Below are 19,132 nucleotides of genomic sequence, written 5' to 3'. Positions count from 1 at the left end.
GCATGTGGAAGTGGGTGGCATTCTTAATCTGGGCTTCTCCTTCTTCAGGACTCTGTCCCTTCAAGACTTTTCCTCAATTAAACTGTACTTCTTGCTGGGGGGGAGAGATCTTGATGTTTCCAGTGAGGGTCCTCTCTGTTGGAGACCATTCAGGATCACTTAGGTGACAGCATCCTGTGGTGACTCTCGCTTCCAAATACTCATGCATATGGAATGATGGATATATAAAATCCACAAATAGTCCCCATGCCTAATTCAAGCCAGAGCGGCAACTCCTCCCAGCCCTGACCTGCTACTACAGAGTCCTAAATCAAAAGAGATTGGGTTTATTCAATGACCAATTACAAACTCGAGTCTTAAATCTTAACACTAAAACAAATTCACATTTTACACAGGAGGAAACTGGGGCTTGATATTCGGGAGGTGATTTGCCCAAGGACATTCAGACGTGACTAGTGAGATGACAACTGTTTGTTGCCCAACATCCATTTTTCTGGGATGGTGAAACCAGACAAAGTGTTCCAACATGAACCGAGAGAGAGAGAGTAAGCTGTTCAGGGCAGTGCCTGGGTAACAACTCACAAAGGAAAGGGGTGGTCCTAATCACAGTGCTTCATCAGAACATATGGGGAGCCTTGACAAAATAAAGATATAGGCCCCCCGCTCTAGACCGACTAAATTAGAATGTCTACTTGAACCCACTCCCTGCGTGCTTCAGACAGGCAGCTCAGGTCAGAACCGTGATGCTAGGGAAATAATTTTCCTTGAACAGTCCAGTGTGGGCCACGTTTCTCAGGCAGCCGGGTCTTCATTGGTTGCTTTTTTTCTGACAGAGGTAGCACAACAGAGAGGCTAAGAATCTGTGCCCTGGAGCCCAGCTGCTTCCCACTTCCAACACATTTTTGGGAAAATCATTCAACCATTTTGCCCTTCAGTTTCCTCATCTGTAAAATGGAGCTAATAATAATGCCTATGTCAGAGAGTTATTGTGAAAATTGAGGTAATACGTATAATGCACTTAGTGTTTGGTAAGTGACAATAAGCCTTACCTGGGAACATTAGCTATTATTATCAGTGCATTTGCCATGACAGTTTCAAACGTAGGTTAGAATCATCATTCTAGGAGTCACTAGGACAGGTAGACTGGCATGCTACTGGTTTTTCTCCAACAGAACTCCATTGATTTTCCTCTTTGGAAATTCTTTTTAGCTAGAAAAGAAAGGCACATTCATGCAAATTGGTTCAGGTTCACAGGTGCAGAGCAATCTGGAAATTAGCTTTGGCTAAAAATAAACCAGCTTGACTATTTCTGTTTTCAGTGATACAGTGAATTAGCCAGAACATTTTCCCTTCCAAAACAACTCAAATGCTGAATAAAGTAAATTTTAAAAAATTTAAAAAATGCTTTGTGAGCTTATACGAAAGTACGAAATCCTCTGAGTGCCAAACAAACTGAAACAAAGAACCCTGGGAGGTAAATGAATACCAAATCTTGCTTTCAGCCTGGAAATTTCCACCCAATGCCAGAGCCTTGGGCTTCTGTTTTGGAGATCGTATAGGGATAGGAGACAGAGCTGAAGTCCAGAGCTTAACCAGAGTAGAGTATCTCATTGTAGAATCTTAAATAAAGCTGGGATCCCAAAGGAATACAAGTTTTTGGTGAAAACAGAAAGAGGTCCAAGAAAAGTCTGTCTCAGGTCAGATAATAATTTTGCTGGCACAAACAGACTACTTTGCATTTGCAGTTCAAATTCATACCACACATTTAGTCCTAAATATTTAACTCCGAAAATTTAAAGTGTTCCTCAGTTTGGTACTACCTCACGTGACCAACTGAATAAATATGAATACATTCTGGAGGAATCTTGCTGTCTTTCAGAATTTCCACAGATAAATGTCTAAGGAAAATGAGAAGCTTGAAGCCAACCATTACAAACACATAAGGAAATAAAATATTATGAACGAGAGGATCAGTAGGAAAAAAAAAAAACCCAGGTAGTAAAAATAGATCAGCAAGAGCTTCAAATACTGGATTTATTGAATACCGAAAGCGAAATGACTATGCAAAATATGTTTGAAGATGTAAACAGGGATCTTGAAATTTTGAGTAGGGAGGAAACAGGTTTGTAAAAGAACCAAACATAATTTCTAAAAATAAAAATATAATAATTGAAATTTAAAACCTCAATGGGTGGAATAACCTGAAAATTAGACACAGAAAGAAATAATGAAGATGGATGCAATGAAATTATTATGGTTATAAATTTGAGAAGTAAATTAAAAATATGAGAAAAAGTGGAAAAAGAAGAAAAATGAGACGCTTTAGCTAGATGTGGGGAAGGGATTTTATTCTAAGTGGTAATGGCTGAGGATTTTCCAGAACTCTTGAAAGATACTAATTTTCAACAAATCTGAAGGAGAATAAATAAAAGAAAAATATACCTAGATATGTCATACTTAGATAAATCCATAATCAGTACAGAGTAAATAAAAAGAGATGACCCTAAAAGCAGCCAGAGAGAAAAGATGGACCCTCTACAAAAGATTGGCAACTAGTGTTACTGATGACTTCCCACCCACAATAATGGAAGCCAGAGGGCCAGTGGAATAATATCACCACTGAGAAAATAATTCCTAAAAAAATTCTATACCTAGCCAAACAATGTTTAAAAATCAGGGCAAAATCAAGATATTTCAAATGAAACAAACACATGAAACATTATTTATGACCAGAAGTTTCCCACTAAAGAAAATTGTGCACAGTGTACTTCAGGCAGGAGGAAATGGTCCAAGAGGAAATATCTGAGATACAAAAAGGAATAATGAGCAGAAAGGTGATACAAATGGAGAGAAGATATTTGCAACATATAATCACAAAGGACTTCCTGAATATAAAATAATTCTTATGAAGCAAAAAACAACAAAACAAGTGACTGTAGAATAGTGAGCAAAAGGCGTGAATAGGCATTTTACAGAAAAGGAACACACATATGACTCAGAGTCATATAAAAAGATGCCCAATCTTAGCATTAACCAGGGAATTACCAGTAAAAACTACAATGAGAAACCATCTTCTGTCACCAAATTGGCAAAAACCACAACGAAGTTGACAATTTAGAGTGCTTTGGAGGGTGTATAGCCATGGGAACCCTTAACTGCTCATATAAATTGGTAAGCCACTATGAAAAACAGAGTAGTACTACCTAGAATCCCTAGTAAAGTTGAACATTCACATACTCTATGACACAGCAATTCTACCCCTACCTGTAGACAATCTTATACACGCGTTCCAGGAGACATATGCAAGAGAAATTCATGGCTGTATCACTCTTAATGGCTCCAAACTGGAAACAACTCAATGCCCATTAGTGACAGAATGAATAAATACATTGTGATATATTCAATTCAGTGTATGAAGGAATATGATACAGCAGTGGCAATGAGTGAATTACATACAGCTGCCCTAAAAAACATGAAGGTATCTTAAAATCATAAAATTAATCACATGAAGCAGGTAATAGATGAATTCATAACGGCATGACTGTATTGATCTAAATATCAAACAATTTATCAATATATTTTTAGAGTTATAGTCACAGGTGATAAGAAAAGGCAAGAGAGAACAGTTAACACAAAAATCAGGCTAGCAGTTAGCTCTTGCAAGAAGGAGGAAACTGACCTGAATGAGGCATGTAAGAATTCCAAGGTATGGTAAGATTTTATTTCTGTCCTGAAAGGTAAATACACTGATGTTCATTTTATTATTCGTTTCTAAACTGTACATAAGCTTTCTTTACACTTCCGTATGTATGATATGGCTTGCAATTAAAACAAAACGTCTGTAGGGAAAATAAAACTGAGACTTTCTACTGAACAAAAGTTCTCGGGAAAATGTAAGGTGTTCCGTAATGGAGAATCCAAAGCTGTACAGCCAAGCATTGTGTCTCCAACAAGGCTGCGCCACCTCCCCAGGTCTATTTAGTAGGAGGGTCCTCTCTGACCCATCCTGGCTCCTCCCTGATGCCCCATGCTCGGGTAAAAAAAAAGAAAAGGGCCTTTTTCTCTCTTTTTCCCTTTGTGTTAATGAGATTGCAAGTCTGGGTCAACTACTTTGTCCAAGGTCATGCAGCAAGTGAAGGTTCCCAGTCCACCGTTTATTTCACCTATTATTATGCAGCATTTTATTTTATCCTTCCCGGGAGGGCCTCAGAGAAGAGAATATTAAAAGGCTACAGTAATTAGCCTCACATTGTAACACCCTTGACTCCAGGCTAGCTCCTTCAGCAGAAAAGGGATAATTTCATTCTGCTCTTCTCAGACAGATCTCAGATTCTGGCTGGAAAGCAAGAGAGGATTTCCTGAAGATGCCCAAGGGTATCTGGGATAGAGTTGGGTCACTATTATTCCCAGTGGTCTTTGAGCAGTAACTGTGGATACCATGGAGGGCAAAGAATTAGGTCTCATTTGTGGAGGGTAGGTAGTGTGGGTGACTTGGAGTAGGATGAACAGATTTCCAGCATTGTGAAATTGCTTGCTCCATCCTGACAATTTCACTTGCTCCTTAATATTAGTGTCTGACCTGTGGAGCAGAGCTGCAGATGAACAGGAGAGAGCTGCAGGTGAGCAGGTAGGAACTGCAGCTGAGCAGGTGAGAGTTTCATGTGAAGAGGTGAAAGCAGCAGGTGAGCAGGTGACTGTTTTAGGCAAGCAGGGGACAGCTGCAGGTGAGCAGGTGAGAGCAGCAGGTGAGAAGGTGTGTGTTGGAGGCTCCTTCCACTGCCCTAAGACTCTGCCCCCTGTTTTTGTAGCTATTTTAAGGAAACTGCCATGTAACCCTTTCTAACAAATAGTCCCTTTCTGTTCAAACATATATAGGGTATTGAGAAGTGTAAAAGGTGACCCCACCCAGGGTTTGGACATTGTCGGGGTCGCCAGGCTAGTTAATGACTAAGCTTCAGAACTGTGATCCTTTTTTGCCAGCAGGGAGGAGGTTGGTGGGGACTGCTTTCCTTAACTGCTGTCCTGGTGATCCATACCCACCTGAGTGTTGTTTCTGCTTTTCTTTGGTTGATTATCAAGATCCTCACGTGAGAACTTGGCAATAATTCAAAGATCAAGAAGGTATGAAGAGAAAATTGTACAGTACTTCGCATTGTGTCTTGGCAGAACATTGTAGAGGTTTGTTAGGGCCCTGGTAGATACTTGATCTCTGCCACCTGGCCAAGAGCTGCCACCAACATGCCCACGGTGCAGGTGCAATGCCTGGGGGAAGCTGGTCCTCCTACAGCACACGCCTTGCAAAGTCCATTGCCCTCCACCTTGCAAAGCCCATTGCGTTCTTCTTATTCCAGGTTCTCCTTCTTGCTATTAGCCAGGGAAGGTTTCATCACAGCCTTAATAATAAACTAACTAACTTTAGAGGAACATTTGATGTTTGTAGACGACCTATGCCTGTTTAACCTCAAAACAAAAGGAAAACTGTAAACTTAAAAATGGTTCAGGTCTGGGCGCGGTGGCCCATGCCTGTAATCCCAGCACTTTGGGAGGTTGAGGCGGGGGAATTACCTGAGGTCAGGAGTTCGAGACCAGTCTGGCCAACATGGTGAAACCCTGTCTCTACTAAGAATACAAAAAAAGTAGCTGGGCATGGTGGTGTGCACCTGTAATCCCAGCTACTCGGGAGGCTGAGGCAGGGGAATTGCTTCAACCAGGTAGGTGGAGGTTGCAGTGAGCCAAGGTCACGCCACTGCACTCCAGCCTGGACAACAAAGTGAGACTCCATCTCAAAAAAAAAAAAAAAAAAAAAAGAAGAAAAGAAAAAAGAAAAAAATGGTTCAGATAGTCAGTTGTATGTTATCCATGAAATTTGTCCTCATATAAAAATACCTGATGCACTGCATTTAATATGTGAAATTATTTTTGGTAAATGCAAATCATATGACCTTAAGATGCTTCAACATTCCCCTGGAGTTTTTCTTGTGTATGTTTAAAAAGACCCAACTGGGGATCAGAGAGACAGTTCTGCTGTTAAGGTTTTAAACCCCAGAAGTTTGGTTAAGGTTTTAAACCCCAAAAGTTTGGGGTTTTAAGGTTAAGGTTTTAAACCCCAAAGGTTCGGCACCAAACAGACCTGCCTCAGTCAGTTTCAGTCCTGCTTCTGCCACTGCAAGCCTCTCTTCTTCTCCTTTTTCATTGAGTAAGGCTGACAACCTGACAGGGCTCCTCAAAGGATTAAGTGAGATAAAGCATGTGGAACAAGTCTGGCATTAAGTAGATGCCTCAGATTTCACTGTTGATGCTCATAGTCACAGCAGCTTCTAGACTTGCTTGGTATATTCTCTGACCTCAGAAGGCATCCCGTGCAATGTAGACTAAGGAAAATGAATCTAAATGTATTACAATGTGAGATGGTCAGTTTTATGTGTCAGCTTGGCTGGGCTACAGTCCCCTGTTATTCAATTAAACACTCATCTAGATGTTGCTGTGAAGGTATTTGGTAGATGTGATTAAAGTCCCTAATCAGTTGACTTTAAATAAAAAAGGTTATATTAGATAATTTGAGGGAGGTGGGGTCATAATTCAATCAAATGAAAAGCCTTAAGAGCAGAACTGAGTCTTTTCTAAAGAAGAAATTCTACCTGTGGATAGCAGCTTCAGCTCCTGCCTAAGACTTTCTAGCTTACACTTCCTGACTTTGGTGACTTTGGGTCCTGTGGACTTCAGGTTTGTCTGTTATAAGGAGTTGAACTGCATACCCCTAAAAGATGTTGAAGCCCTCACTCCCAATACCTGTGAATGTGACTTTATTTAGAAATAGGAGTTTCACAGATGATCAAGTTAAGATGAGGTAATTAGAGTGGGCCCTGATCCAATAAGGCTATAACCTTTTTTATAAAAAGGGGAAAATTTGGACACAAATCTGCATAGAAGGAAGATGATATGAAGATACAGGAATAAGATGGCCACCTATAAGCCAAGAAACTGTGTGTGTGTGTGTATATCTCCATATCCTACTGGTTCTGTGGCTCTGTTTCTCTGGCAGAATCCTGACTGGTGCACAGTGTATGATATAACAGCATTGAGAGGGGTTGGGGGGAAAAGAGGAGCTGACCTAAGTGACTTTGGAAAAAGTTATTTTAGCTAGAAACTCTGAGGCTAAAGGCTAAAGGAGATAGACAAAAACATTGTGCTTTGCTTGGTAAGTTTATTTCTTACAGATTAATGATTTTGAAACTCTTTATCTGTAGGTAGGGTTGAAAAATAAGTAAACGGATGGTAGATGATGGGAACCAGGTTTCTCACTGTCAGAGAGGGAAGTTACATATAAGCAGCCCAGAAAGGCTAAAATGAACCCTGTGCTCCTGGATTAAAGACTGTCAATATACACTCATGTTTAGCTTAATAGATACAGACATAGAAACAGTTACAGAGATGTATGTATACATGGGTTAGTATACATATGTATATTTCCTTGCTCTGCTCATGGAGAGGGCCCAAAAGCAATGAAACTGCAGTAGCATTGAGCAGACGCGGCATCCAGGTCTTGGTTTCCAATGCTGTCCTCCAACAAAAGGAACCAGGGCTACATGGAGAAATGGCTCAATCTAAGACTGTAAACAGGAGATATACAAAATGAGCCTGGAGTGTCTTGTGGTACCAGAAAATGAGAAAATATTAAAAGGAAACAAGAAAATCCCAACCACATTGATGGTAGTGTATCAAAGGGACACAGGAGCCGACCTGAAAGCACCCAATGGCCAAAGTTGGATAATTTGAGCAACAATAAATAGCATAGTATTGGACTGTAACACCATGTAAAAATAAATATATATGGGTCCTTATTGCTATAAATAACTGATTTAATAAAATGGTGGAGTAGAGACGCGTTTTCTTTACAGAAGAATTCTGGTTATATATGTAGATACCCCTCACTCCAGAAAGTGAAGTGAATTCCCTCCCCCTTTTCCAGAATGGATAGACTTAGACATTTGTTTCCAAAGATTATAGATGTGAAAAATAGTAACATAGTGGAGAAACCCAGCAAGCATCACCTTAATCAAGTGACGATCACATCATGAAACCCAGCAAGCATCACCTTAATCAAGCATCAATGGTCACATCATGTAGATCTCATGGACCCGTGATATGACGTGTTGAGAAGGGCACTTCATGTCTGTGATCTTCCTTCCAAAATCTCATAACCCCAGTCCAATCATGAGCAAAACATCACACAAACTCATATTGAGGAACATTCCTACAAAATATCTGACTAGTCATTCTCACAAATGTTAAGGTCTTGAAAAACAAGGCAAACCTGAGAAACTGTCACAGACCAGAAGAAACTGAGGCAACAACACAATTAAGTGTACTGTGACACCCTGGGACCCAGGAACGGGAAGAGGGCGTTAGTAGAAAAGCTGGTGAAACTCAAAGTCAGGCGTTTTGGTTAATGTTGTTTTCTTCATTTTGCCAAATGTACCATGGTTATGTAAGATATTAACAAATGGGGGAGCTGTGTGATGGGCATATGGGAACTGTCTGTATCATCTTTGCAGCTTTTCTATAAATAAAAAGTTCAAAAACAAAATGTTTATTTAAAAAAAAAAAAGGCATTTTGGATCCAACACTTAACAGCTGTGTAACCTCAGATGAGTTATTTAATCTTTCATTGCCTCAATCTTGTGTTCTGTAAAACGAGGGGTTAATAGTAAAACTTCCCACAGGGTTGTTGTAAGGATTAAATGAGTTAACATATGAATTGCTTAGAATAGTGCTTGGCAAAAGGTAAGTTGTTAATAAGTGTTGGCTCTGATTATAATAGTTTCTTCTTTTAAACACAACTTGTTTTCCATGGCTATTTGCTCAGTGTGTGATAAGTCACCCCATAGACCAGTGTTCTCCAAAGTGGGGTACAGCTGGGGTTGCATAAGACCCATTTAAGGGTAAAAGGGAAAAGTAGAACTTCTGTTTTTATACTGTATTTATTTCATCCTCTCTATTTTTGTGTATGTGCTGAAATGCATATCTTGATCAAGTAGATGAGGATATGATTTATAAATACATATATAAGGTGGGGTACACCACCATTTTTATTGATAGGGTAAAGCCTGGGCACGCAGGCCATGTTATTGAGACAGGACACACTCTTGCATCTGTATGACCTTCTTTGGACTCAAAGACCCAGCCACTTAGGCAAACTAATTTTGCATTAAGCCCTAATGCCTGTGACATTTACATCTGAATGAAAATAATATTTTAGTCCAGAAAGCAGAAAATGTTGAGGTTGATTCAATATATATTTACTATCCAGTGTTCTTTCAGCGTGGATTGTTTCAATTTGTTCCATTACTGGACAAAATCTCTCCACTTACTTCTGAGAATCTAAATTTTCCCTCTGGCTCCCACTCGACCTTATTTATTACTTCACAATAGCCTCTTCAAGTTATTTCAGGCATAGTAAGTTTAAGAGTCTAAAAGCATTTTGGATCTAGATGGTGATATTTATAGCAAGATAGAATGGTATTTTTTGAGGCATGGAACAACATAACTGACATTCATTTTAAGTTTTGTATGCATTCATTGCTTCACAATCATTTATTGAAATGCTGGTTTGGTTTTGTTTTAAAGCCCAAGTTCTTGGAAACAGTCAGGCCTAGGTTCAAATCCTTTCTTAATCAGCTGTATATCCTTGGACAATTTCTGTTTTAAAACTCCTTTTACATTCATTTCCTCATCAGAAAAATGAAGATAATGTTGGCCTTGCGGAGATGTGAAAAGAGTAATAATATTATTTTATTATTTATTATTGTTGTTGTTATTTTATTGTTATTGTACCAATTACTAGGATAGACATAGGAAAACAATGCTAGATGAGATATGGTTCTTTCTTTAAGGAAAACACACATACATACAAACACTCTCTCTCACACACACACACACACACCTAAAGATATTATTAACACAACTGATTCATTTTAAAAAAGTGAACTAGCACAAGCAAGCTTATAATGAAAAGCATGACTCTGCTGGCCTAACTCTTCCAAGCCCTAGTTCCATCCCCCTAAGGAAACTTTCACTGGAAGCTTCTCTTTTTCATTCTTCCATGGCTTATTTCATAATCCAGAATAATACGCTTGTATCCCTGCTTCCTAATTTCATCAGCTTTAGAACATTCCATGGACTTCTTGTTATAATGGAAGGAGATTTAGGTCACATGGCCTTGCATTCTCCTACCTCTTCTCTTATGTTTCATAATGATTTAAATAGTTATAACTCTTTAAAAAGTGATTTAAAAAGTTGTAACCCATAAGAAAAGCATTTATATTATTATAATCAGTTAATCGTTGCCCTCTACAGGGAGGGAAAATATGCTAGGATTCCATGTTTCTCTTTGCAGGTCTGATGTCAGGACCTATGGGTGACTTGAAAGAGAGGAGGCACAATAACTTCAAGGTCAGATGGTTTTTCTTTTCTTTCTACCAGTTGCTTAAAATCATGTCACATTTTACTTTGCCGTGTATTTGGATTACTACTTTCTTGTTCAGGATTTGGTCTGCCTGACATCTGTCGTATCTTTTTTCCTTCTTTCTATTCTTCCTTCTTTCCTTTCTGACAGAAAAAAAAAGGCCAGGGGAGAATGTACCTTGATCACAACCTCAAGTTCACCAGGCCTTTCAAGCCTATCAACAATTACAGAGTCCCCATCTTTTTCCTCCCTGAGTTCTCAAGTTCTCCTACCTGAGATTGGACATGTTGCTCTCTCCTATATAGCTATCCTTCTGGGATTTTTCTGTACATATTTCCTAGGTTGAACCCACTGTTTCTCAGATCCCAGTCTTTTTCTTTCTGGGTTGTTCTCATCCATTTTTGACGGAGTAGATCCCAAGGTAATTGGTTAAAAAAGTCAGAAGCGGTTTTTTGAAGACTTGTTTATCCAAAAATGTCTTTATTTAGGCCAATCACATTTGATTGACAGCTTTTTTGGGTATACAATTCCATCTTCAAGAAATCATTTTCCCACCTGTTTCTACTGACATCCTGTGTTGCTTATGAAAAGTCTGATGTCAGCACATTTCTTGTCTTGTAGGTAGTTACTCTTCCCCCCACCTCAACATTATGGAGGCTTTTTATATTTCCTTATTCTTGATATTATGCACTTAGTTGTGGATCTTTCAAAATTTTTATTTTCCTGGGCAAAAATAATTCTCTGATGACATCTAACTTTTATTTAGGAGACATTTTTTCTAATATTTCATTTTATTTTTTAAAATTTTATTTTAAGTTCCAGGATACATGTGCAGGATCTAATATTTTAAATATGTCCCTTCTCTTCATTTTCTTAATTTCTCTGTAACACCTATTAATTGGATAATAGGCCTCCTAGATTGATAGATGCTCTATTTCTGCATGTCATCTTTTATGTCATATTTCTTATCCATTTGTGGTTTGGCTTTCTTTTATGAAAAACTCACTTATACTTTTAACTTTAGGCCTATTATTAGAATTTTAATTTATCTTTCTAAAATTTCAAACCTTTTAGCAGTGCGTGGTGGCTCACACCTATAATCCCAGCACTTTGGGAGGCCAAGGTGGGCGCATCACTTGAGCCCAGAATTCAAGGCCAGCCTGGGCAACATGGTGAAACCTCTTCTCTACAAAAAATACAAAAAATTAGCCAGATCTGGTGGCGCATGCCTGTAGTCCCAGCTACTTGGAAGGCTGAGGTGGGAGGATCTCCTGTGCCCGTGAGGTCAAGGCTGCGGTGAGCTGAGATTGCGTCACTGTACTCACAGCATGGGTGGCAGAGCGAGACCCTGTCTCAAAATAAAAATAAAATGAAATAAAACTTCAAACCTTCTTGTTTTTTGACTGTTCCTAAAGGATAGTGTAACTTTTAAGTATGTATGTACATATAAAATATATTTTTATATTCTTCTGTAGATATTAGGTTTTATCTTGTGTTATTATTAGCTTTCTTACTTGCTTGCGATATAAGATAATTTCTTTTCCCTGAATTATCTCTGTTTCCCCAAACCAAGTTTTCTTTTAGCTTTATGTTAGTTTTCCATTTTTTTATGCCGTTGGTTTTCACAGAGGCATTCCTGTTGAGTCTTCAAACTTTCTAATATGCTTCCATTACAATCCATTTCTCCTCGATGAATCTGCTTTAGTTCTGGGCCAGGAAGAACTCTGATTATTTTTTCTCACATTTATCCCACCTCTTGCGGCAATTATGATAAGGGGGCAGATCTAAATAGTTTGAGAATGCCTGCAAGGCTGTTCTTAATGTTATTCTTAATGCCACCCTACAATACCGTACATGTTCAGACTAGCTGGAAGAAAACCTAGCCTGAATTACTCAGAGATGTTTCAAAATACGATTCTATTATTTTCCATTGCTATGAGGAACTTACCTGAGCTAAGAAAACATTGCAGGTGAAACCCACCGGGAATTGAACAGATAAGAATCAGTTCTATTTAAGTGCTGCCTCTAATACACTTGTACTCTCTAGTGTTTCGTGGGGGACAAACAGGGCTCCCATAGTCTTACAACATTTGCATTCATTACTTAATAGGCAATGATCTAACAGGAGTGCCATTATTATTTCCTTTGATACGGAAATAGAAACTTAAACTCTAGTCCCAAAATTAGATTTATCGAGAAGAAAAGTTGTCGTGAACTTTGTATTCCTAATGAGAAGGCATAAGAAGATCTATTCTGATACCCATACATATATGATGTAAGTGACTTAAAATTCAGTGGAAAAATATCAAAAGGCAATAATAGCACTCCTATTAGATCATTGCCAGATTCAAAAGGGAAATAGAATTTTATAAACCTGTTTTACGTTCAAACCATCAGAAAGATGTACCGAAATCAGGTTTCATTTTGGAATTGCTTTACTGGTGTCAACATGTCACATAATTTCTTCAGAAAACAGCAATTTGGTCTGACAACACCTGCAAGTCTCTGGAACACTCGCCCTAGTACACTACTATAAATTTTAAAAATAAGTTTAGATGTTCTCACAGATTGTGACATATCTTTGTATTATGAGCAAACAGTATCTGTGTATTTAGAATCAGCATGAAAGGGAAATACATGGGCCCTTTGAACACACACCAGCAGCTGTTGAGGTCAGGGACCTACAGGGACTCTCAGTGCAGTGCCTTGTAGGATTTCACTAGCTTTTAGTTTTTAGTTTAATGTTGGAGGAAGAGACTAAGACAGTAAAATAAAAGTTATTTTATTTTACTTACTTTATCTTCCTGTCTGGGGACTCCCAAACAGTAAGTCCACTCCTAAAGGAGTCACCTTTATCTCCATTTGCTGCCAAGGTCTCGAGTGACCAGGTTAAGTCACCCAAAGCCCCACAGCTAGGGAGTAGCATTGTAGGCATTCTAACATCTACGCCACACTGCACCTGGAGACACGGTGTATTTGGGTGTGGCCGTGGGGCCTGGTCACTCGACGGTAAAGGTGATGGTAACTGGGCAAGGGGATCCTGAATAGGCTTGAAGGACATTTTGAGAACAATCCATTTTTTCAGTTTGTCCAAGCCCAGGCCTCACCTGGACTCCAGCTCGTTTGTCAGGGTTGCAGAGCTGTACTCCTCTCACGTGACTCCCTGGTTAATACTTTCTCGGTGAATGATTAGATGAGGTGTATCGATGTTTCCCTGAACCGTGTTGCTTCTGCAATCATTAACATGACCCTTTATCTCCTCTCTTGTTACCCCATCTTCTCCCCTTCGATGCCAGTTGTGAAAGAGATAAAGTCCCAAGCACCACATCTCAATCCTAGGTCTTCCCCAGCACATGTCAGCGTTGATTTATTGCAAAGGTGCCCTGCTTTCCACCCTATCTGGGAGCTAGGCCTGCGCCACACAGGCTCCCCGCATAGTCCATCCTCAGCAGCCTCTGTCCGAGGCCTGCCAGAGAGCGCCGTGGGCCCTCGCCTTGACCGGCTCCCTTTCCCGCTCAAAACCTTTGCGGCTCTCCACTGACTCCAGAACAAGGTCTGCATTTCTTGCTGTGGACACCTCAGGACACCTCCAGGAGAGTCTCTCTGACTTTCCTGACATAGCTCCTATGCACCCTCCAGGAGTCAAAGAGAAACCTTCGCAACTCCCTGAACACACTGTTTTCCTGCACTGGCGCTTTGCTCCTGTGCCTCCGACACAGGATGCCCTGGCTTTCCCTCTCTGCAATCTAAATGCTGTTTCTTTTCAAGTCTGGATCCATCTAGTTTCAAGTCTGGATTCATCTAGTTTAGGTATTGCTTATTAATTTCCTGCTGTGACAAATGAAGATTTAGTTAATTGCTTCACCCTGTTCTGCCACATACCCTTATTCTGTAACACTGTAATGCCAGCACCTCCATCCAGCCTTCCCTAGCCTCACCGATGTGGCTCTCCGTGACAACACGAAGGTTCATGCAGTCCTGGGAATGAGCCATGTACCCTTCTGAATGCTTTACCTGGGTGACTTCATTTCATCTTCCCAGCTAGTGAGGCAAGGACGGGTCTCAGGTGATGAAACTGAGGCTTAAAAAAGTCAGCTTGCCTAAGGATCTCGACCTGAGAGTGCTGAATCGGGATGGGCACCTGAGTGTGCCTGGGCTCACGGCCCTGGCTTTCGTGGTATGCCCCACGGACCGTAGTGATTCATGTCACTGGCTGTCGGTCCCACTGTAAAAGGCTCTGATGTCCTAGTAAGCGGGAGACTGCTCCAACTCACCTTTGCTCTCCCAGCTGATTCTAGAATGGATTGGGCACTGAATAAAAGTTAGAGGAAAAGGTGGGGTTCTTCTACATGGAAGGGCGGAAGCATTTGTGACAGGGTTCACCCTGTGGCCTGCTGGGCTGTAGGGTTTTTCCCCTCCCTCCTTCTCCCTGTGCCCATGGACCTCCTGTCCTTCTCCACTCCATCCCCCTACCACTGTCCAGCAGCGATAGTGCTCAGGGGACCTGCAGCCCTCTTCCCACTTCTCTTTTTCCATCCAAGCTGCCTTGAATTCCTGATTTCCATGTGTCTTTCCTTGTCTGGGCTCCCCTGGGTTGGAATATTTGTCTTTCCTTCTTTGACACTGTGACTTGGAAATGAAGCCCAGCCTCTGTGCCTTAGCTGAGTGAAACCACCTCCTCTATCTCTGCTCTCCGATGCTTCTAGCACTTGCAATCAGTCCTGTGTCCAGACTCTGAATCATAGGCTGCCAGGTAATTGATCCATTCCTCCATTAGCATGTATTTATCTAGGTCTTATTATGTGTAGGGCCTGGTGGGGCTGCAGTGAACGAAGAGTAATGGCCCCTGACTGCATGGGATCCTACAGTCTAGTATAATGGACTATAATTGGTTAGTGGGTGTCATTCTGTCTTTTCACCTGACTTCCAATTCCTTGCTGGCAGGAACCTATTTTCTGGTTCTTTTGGGGTCTCCACACGGCTTAATACAGCACTGCGCACGACAGACAACCAGTAGCAACAGATAATGTATAGTGAGTTATAAAACGTTTACAGTTTAAGAAGTATTTTTCACATATATGATCATATTTTTTAACTGAATCCTTAGTCTCATGGAGTGGGCAAGATATGACTGAAGAATGTGAGTTCTGAGTAGTTTAATGATGTTATACATCTTAAAATCCATATTCAGTAAATACTATTCAGCATTTATTAAGCAAGGATAGGGGAAACTGTCTTTTTAGTGTTTTTTTTGTTTTGTTTTTGTTGTTGTTGTTGTTTTTGTCCAGGGCAAGGGATTGACTCTTATATGATATTATAAATGTTAATTTTTATAAAACATGTACATGTTTAAAAACTGTCCTACAGGACTTAGAATGAAGGAAAAAACCCTGTTCCTATTCTTTCTTACCCCCTGGGATGGTTAATTTTATGTGTTAACTTGGTAGGGTCAAGGGATACCCAGATTTTTTGCTAAATCCCATTTCCAGGCATGTCTGTGAAGGTGTTTCTGGATGAGATTAGCATTTGACTTGGGCTGAAAAAAAGACCACCCTCCCCCGTGTATATCACCTGTTGAAGGCCTGAATAGAACAAAAAGGCAGAGCAAAGGAGAATTCGCTCTCTGCTTCAGCAGGGACATCAGTCTTCTTCTGACCTTGGACGTAAATGCTGCTGGTTCTCAGGTCTTCAGACCTGGACTCACACCATTGGTTCTCCTCGTTCTCAGGCTTTCAGATTCAGACTGGAACTTCACCACCAGCCTTCCTGGGCCTCAAGCTTGCAGACAGCAGATGGTGAGACTTCTCAGCCTCCATAATTTTGTCCGCCAATTCGTTTTAGTAAATCTCTTTATATATATATATATCTCCTGTTGGTTCTGTTTCTCTGGACAACCTTGAATAATATATCCTCATTCTACTTCCTAGAGAGAACCAATTTTAACTTCCTAATGTTGTTTCTTTGAGAGAAATGTAAATAATTGTGGGCAGAGGACAGACCATAGTAGATTGCAAATGTGGCCACAGAGTCCTCATAACTGGTTTTGTTCACCCCTTGGCAGCATGACTTTGCTGCTCCTCCTCCCCCATCAGGAGGCAGAATTTCTCCAATCTTTGAATGCAGGATGACCTTCTGACCTCATTTGTTCAGTAGCATAAAGCAGAAGCAACATTTTATAAAGTTGGAGGTTAGGCCTTAAGAAGCCTTGCGGCTTCTGCTTTTGACCTTTTGGAATGCTGTCCTGCAACTGTCATTTAAAGAAGCCTACAGAAGAATGAGATGCCACGTAGAGGAGAACTGATGTGTCCCAGCCATCAGCCAGCACCAACCGCCAGATGTGCTAATGAGACCCGCTTGGAATGTCCAGCCCAGCCATGTCTCCAGCCAGATGCAGCCTATGGCTGAGTCCAAGCAAGATAAACAGCCAAGGAGGAACTGCCCAGTTAACCCATAAAATGATGAGAAATAACATAGTTGTTTTAAGATACTAAGTTGGACCAGGTGCGGTGGCTCACACCCGTGATCCCAGCACTTTGGGAGGCTAAGGCAGGTGGATCACAAGGTCAGGAGATGGAGATCATCCTGGCTAACATGGTGAAACTCTGTCTCTGCTAAAAATACAAAAAAAAAAAAAAAAAATTAGCTGGGCGTGGTGGCATGCGCCTGTGGTACCAGCTACTCGGGAGGCTGAAGCAGGAGAATTGCTTGAACCTAGGAGGCGAAGGTTGCAGTGAGCCAAGATTGCGCCACTGTAGTCCAGCCTGGGTGACAGAGCGAGACTCCATCTCAAGAAAAAAAAAAAAAAGATACTAAGTTGGTTTTTTTCATCTAATTTAGGCATTGTTTATTAATTTCCTGCTATGACAAATGAAGATTTAGTTCATTGCTTCACCCTATTCTGCCACATACCCTTATTTGTAACATTAGTCTTCATTTCTCCATTCATCAACTTTGCAACCTTGAAATAGTTAAGCTTACATTTCTTGTTCCATGAATAACAATATCTATCAACTCTCCACTTTCTAAGATGAAAACGTTGTTGCTCCCTTCCTTCCTTCTACCTGTGCTGTCCTCTTTTACCTTCCAGTTTCTTGGGGTTCTACGTTTTCTTTCCTGCTTAAGGAAGCTTTTAGTTGAAGTATAATTACACTTTTAAAAAGTACAGAAACCATAAGTATCAAGCTTGATAAGTTTTTGCCAAGTGACCACACCTCTGTAATCCTTACCTAGTTCTAGAAATAGAATTTTATCCCCACTCAGAAGTCTCCTAGTTTCCCTCCCACCTACTTTCCACCAAATGTCACCATTATCCTGACTCTAACACTACGAATAAGTTTAGCCTGCTTTTGAATTTTAAATAAATAATGACTATACAGTATGTCCTCTTTTGTAGATGGCTTCTTTTGTTCAACATTATGTTTGTGAGATTTATCCCTATTGTTTATATACTCAGATGTCGTTCCTTTTTGTTGATGTACAGCATTTCATTGTGTGAAAAGGTTACACTTTAATTATCCAATCTAACGTTGACAGACACCTAGGGTCTTTCCAATATTTAGACATTAGCAATAGTACTAAAATAGCATTGCTATAAGTATTTTTTGATGAACTTATGTATGTATTTCTGCTGAATATATACCTAGAAATAGAAGTACTGGGTCATAGGGTGGGTATATTACTAGATAGTGTATTTTACTAGATAGTGTAAAATAGTTTTCTAAAGTGGTTGTACTAATTTGCACTCCAACCAGCAGTGTGTGAGAGTCATGCTTTCCTTACATCTTTGCCATCATTTGAAATAATTTGATTTTTTGTTAGAGTATTGTGGGGTGGGTAGTGGTATAAAACTGTGTTTTTAATTTGTATACATCTGATAGTTTGATTTTTTTATGCTCCTTTAACGGAGTCATCTAAAATTGGTCACATTTTATTTGTTTCTGCTGACAAATGAAATAAGCAGTGTTTTATATATGTGACCTTGTATTCAGTGACCCTGCTAAATTTACTTAATAATTCTGAAACTTGCCTCTGGATATTTTTAGATTTTTATGTACATAACCATATTGTTTGTGAATAAAGTAGTAGTATTTTTTTTCTCCCTAATCCTTGTGATTTCTTTTCTTGCCTCAATGTGTTGGCTAGAACCAGTGCAATGATGAATGAAAGAGAAGATTCTTTCATCCTTCCATCTTTGTCTCATTGCTCATCTCAGCATTTTACCATGAAGCAAGGTGTTTGCTGTGGATTTTGTATACATACTCTTAAGCAGATTGAAGAAGTTTACCTTTATTCCCAGTGTGCTCAGTTATCAACTGCTTTTCCGGATCTGTTGAATTGCCATACATTCCACCTCTCTTTTTTGTTATTAATGTGGTGAATTAAATGAGTTGATTTGCGAATATTAAACCACCTTTGAATTACTAGAATAATCCCTACTTGGTTGTGATGTATGATCTTTTTTGTATATCACTGGATTTGATTTATGAATATTTTGTTTAAAATTTATGCCTCTATGTTCATGAAGGAGATTGGCTTGTGGGAATCCTAAGAGCCTAAATGTTGTTACTTTTATCTGGAGAAATTTTGCATTTGTTTCCTTCAGGAACTGGGGGTGCTACCAAGAATATTTCAGCCCCCTTTAAGAGTCCTAACTCAATGATGGATGAC

The sequence above is a fragment of the Nomascus leucogenys genome, chromosome 6 (assembly GCF_006542625.1).
Source record: "Nomascus leucogenys isolate Asia chromosome 6, Asia_NLE_v1, whole genome shotgun sequence".
NCBI lineage: Eukaryota > Metazoa > Chordata > Mammalia > Primates > Hylobatidae > Nomascus > Nomascus leucogenys.
Note: the sequence above shows the minus strand (reverse complement) of the source record.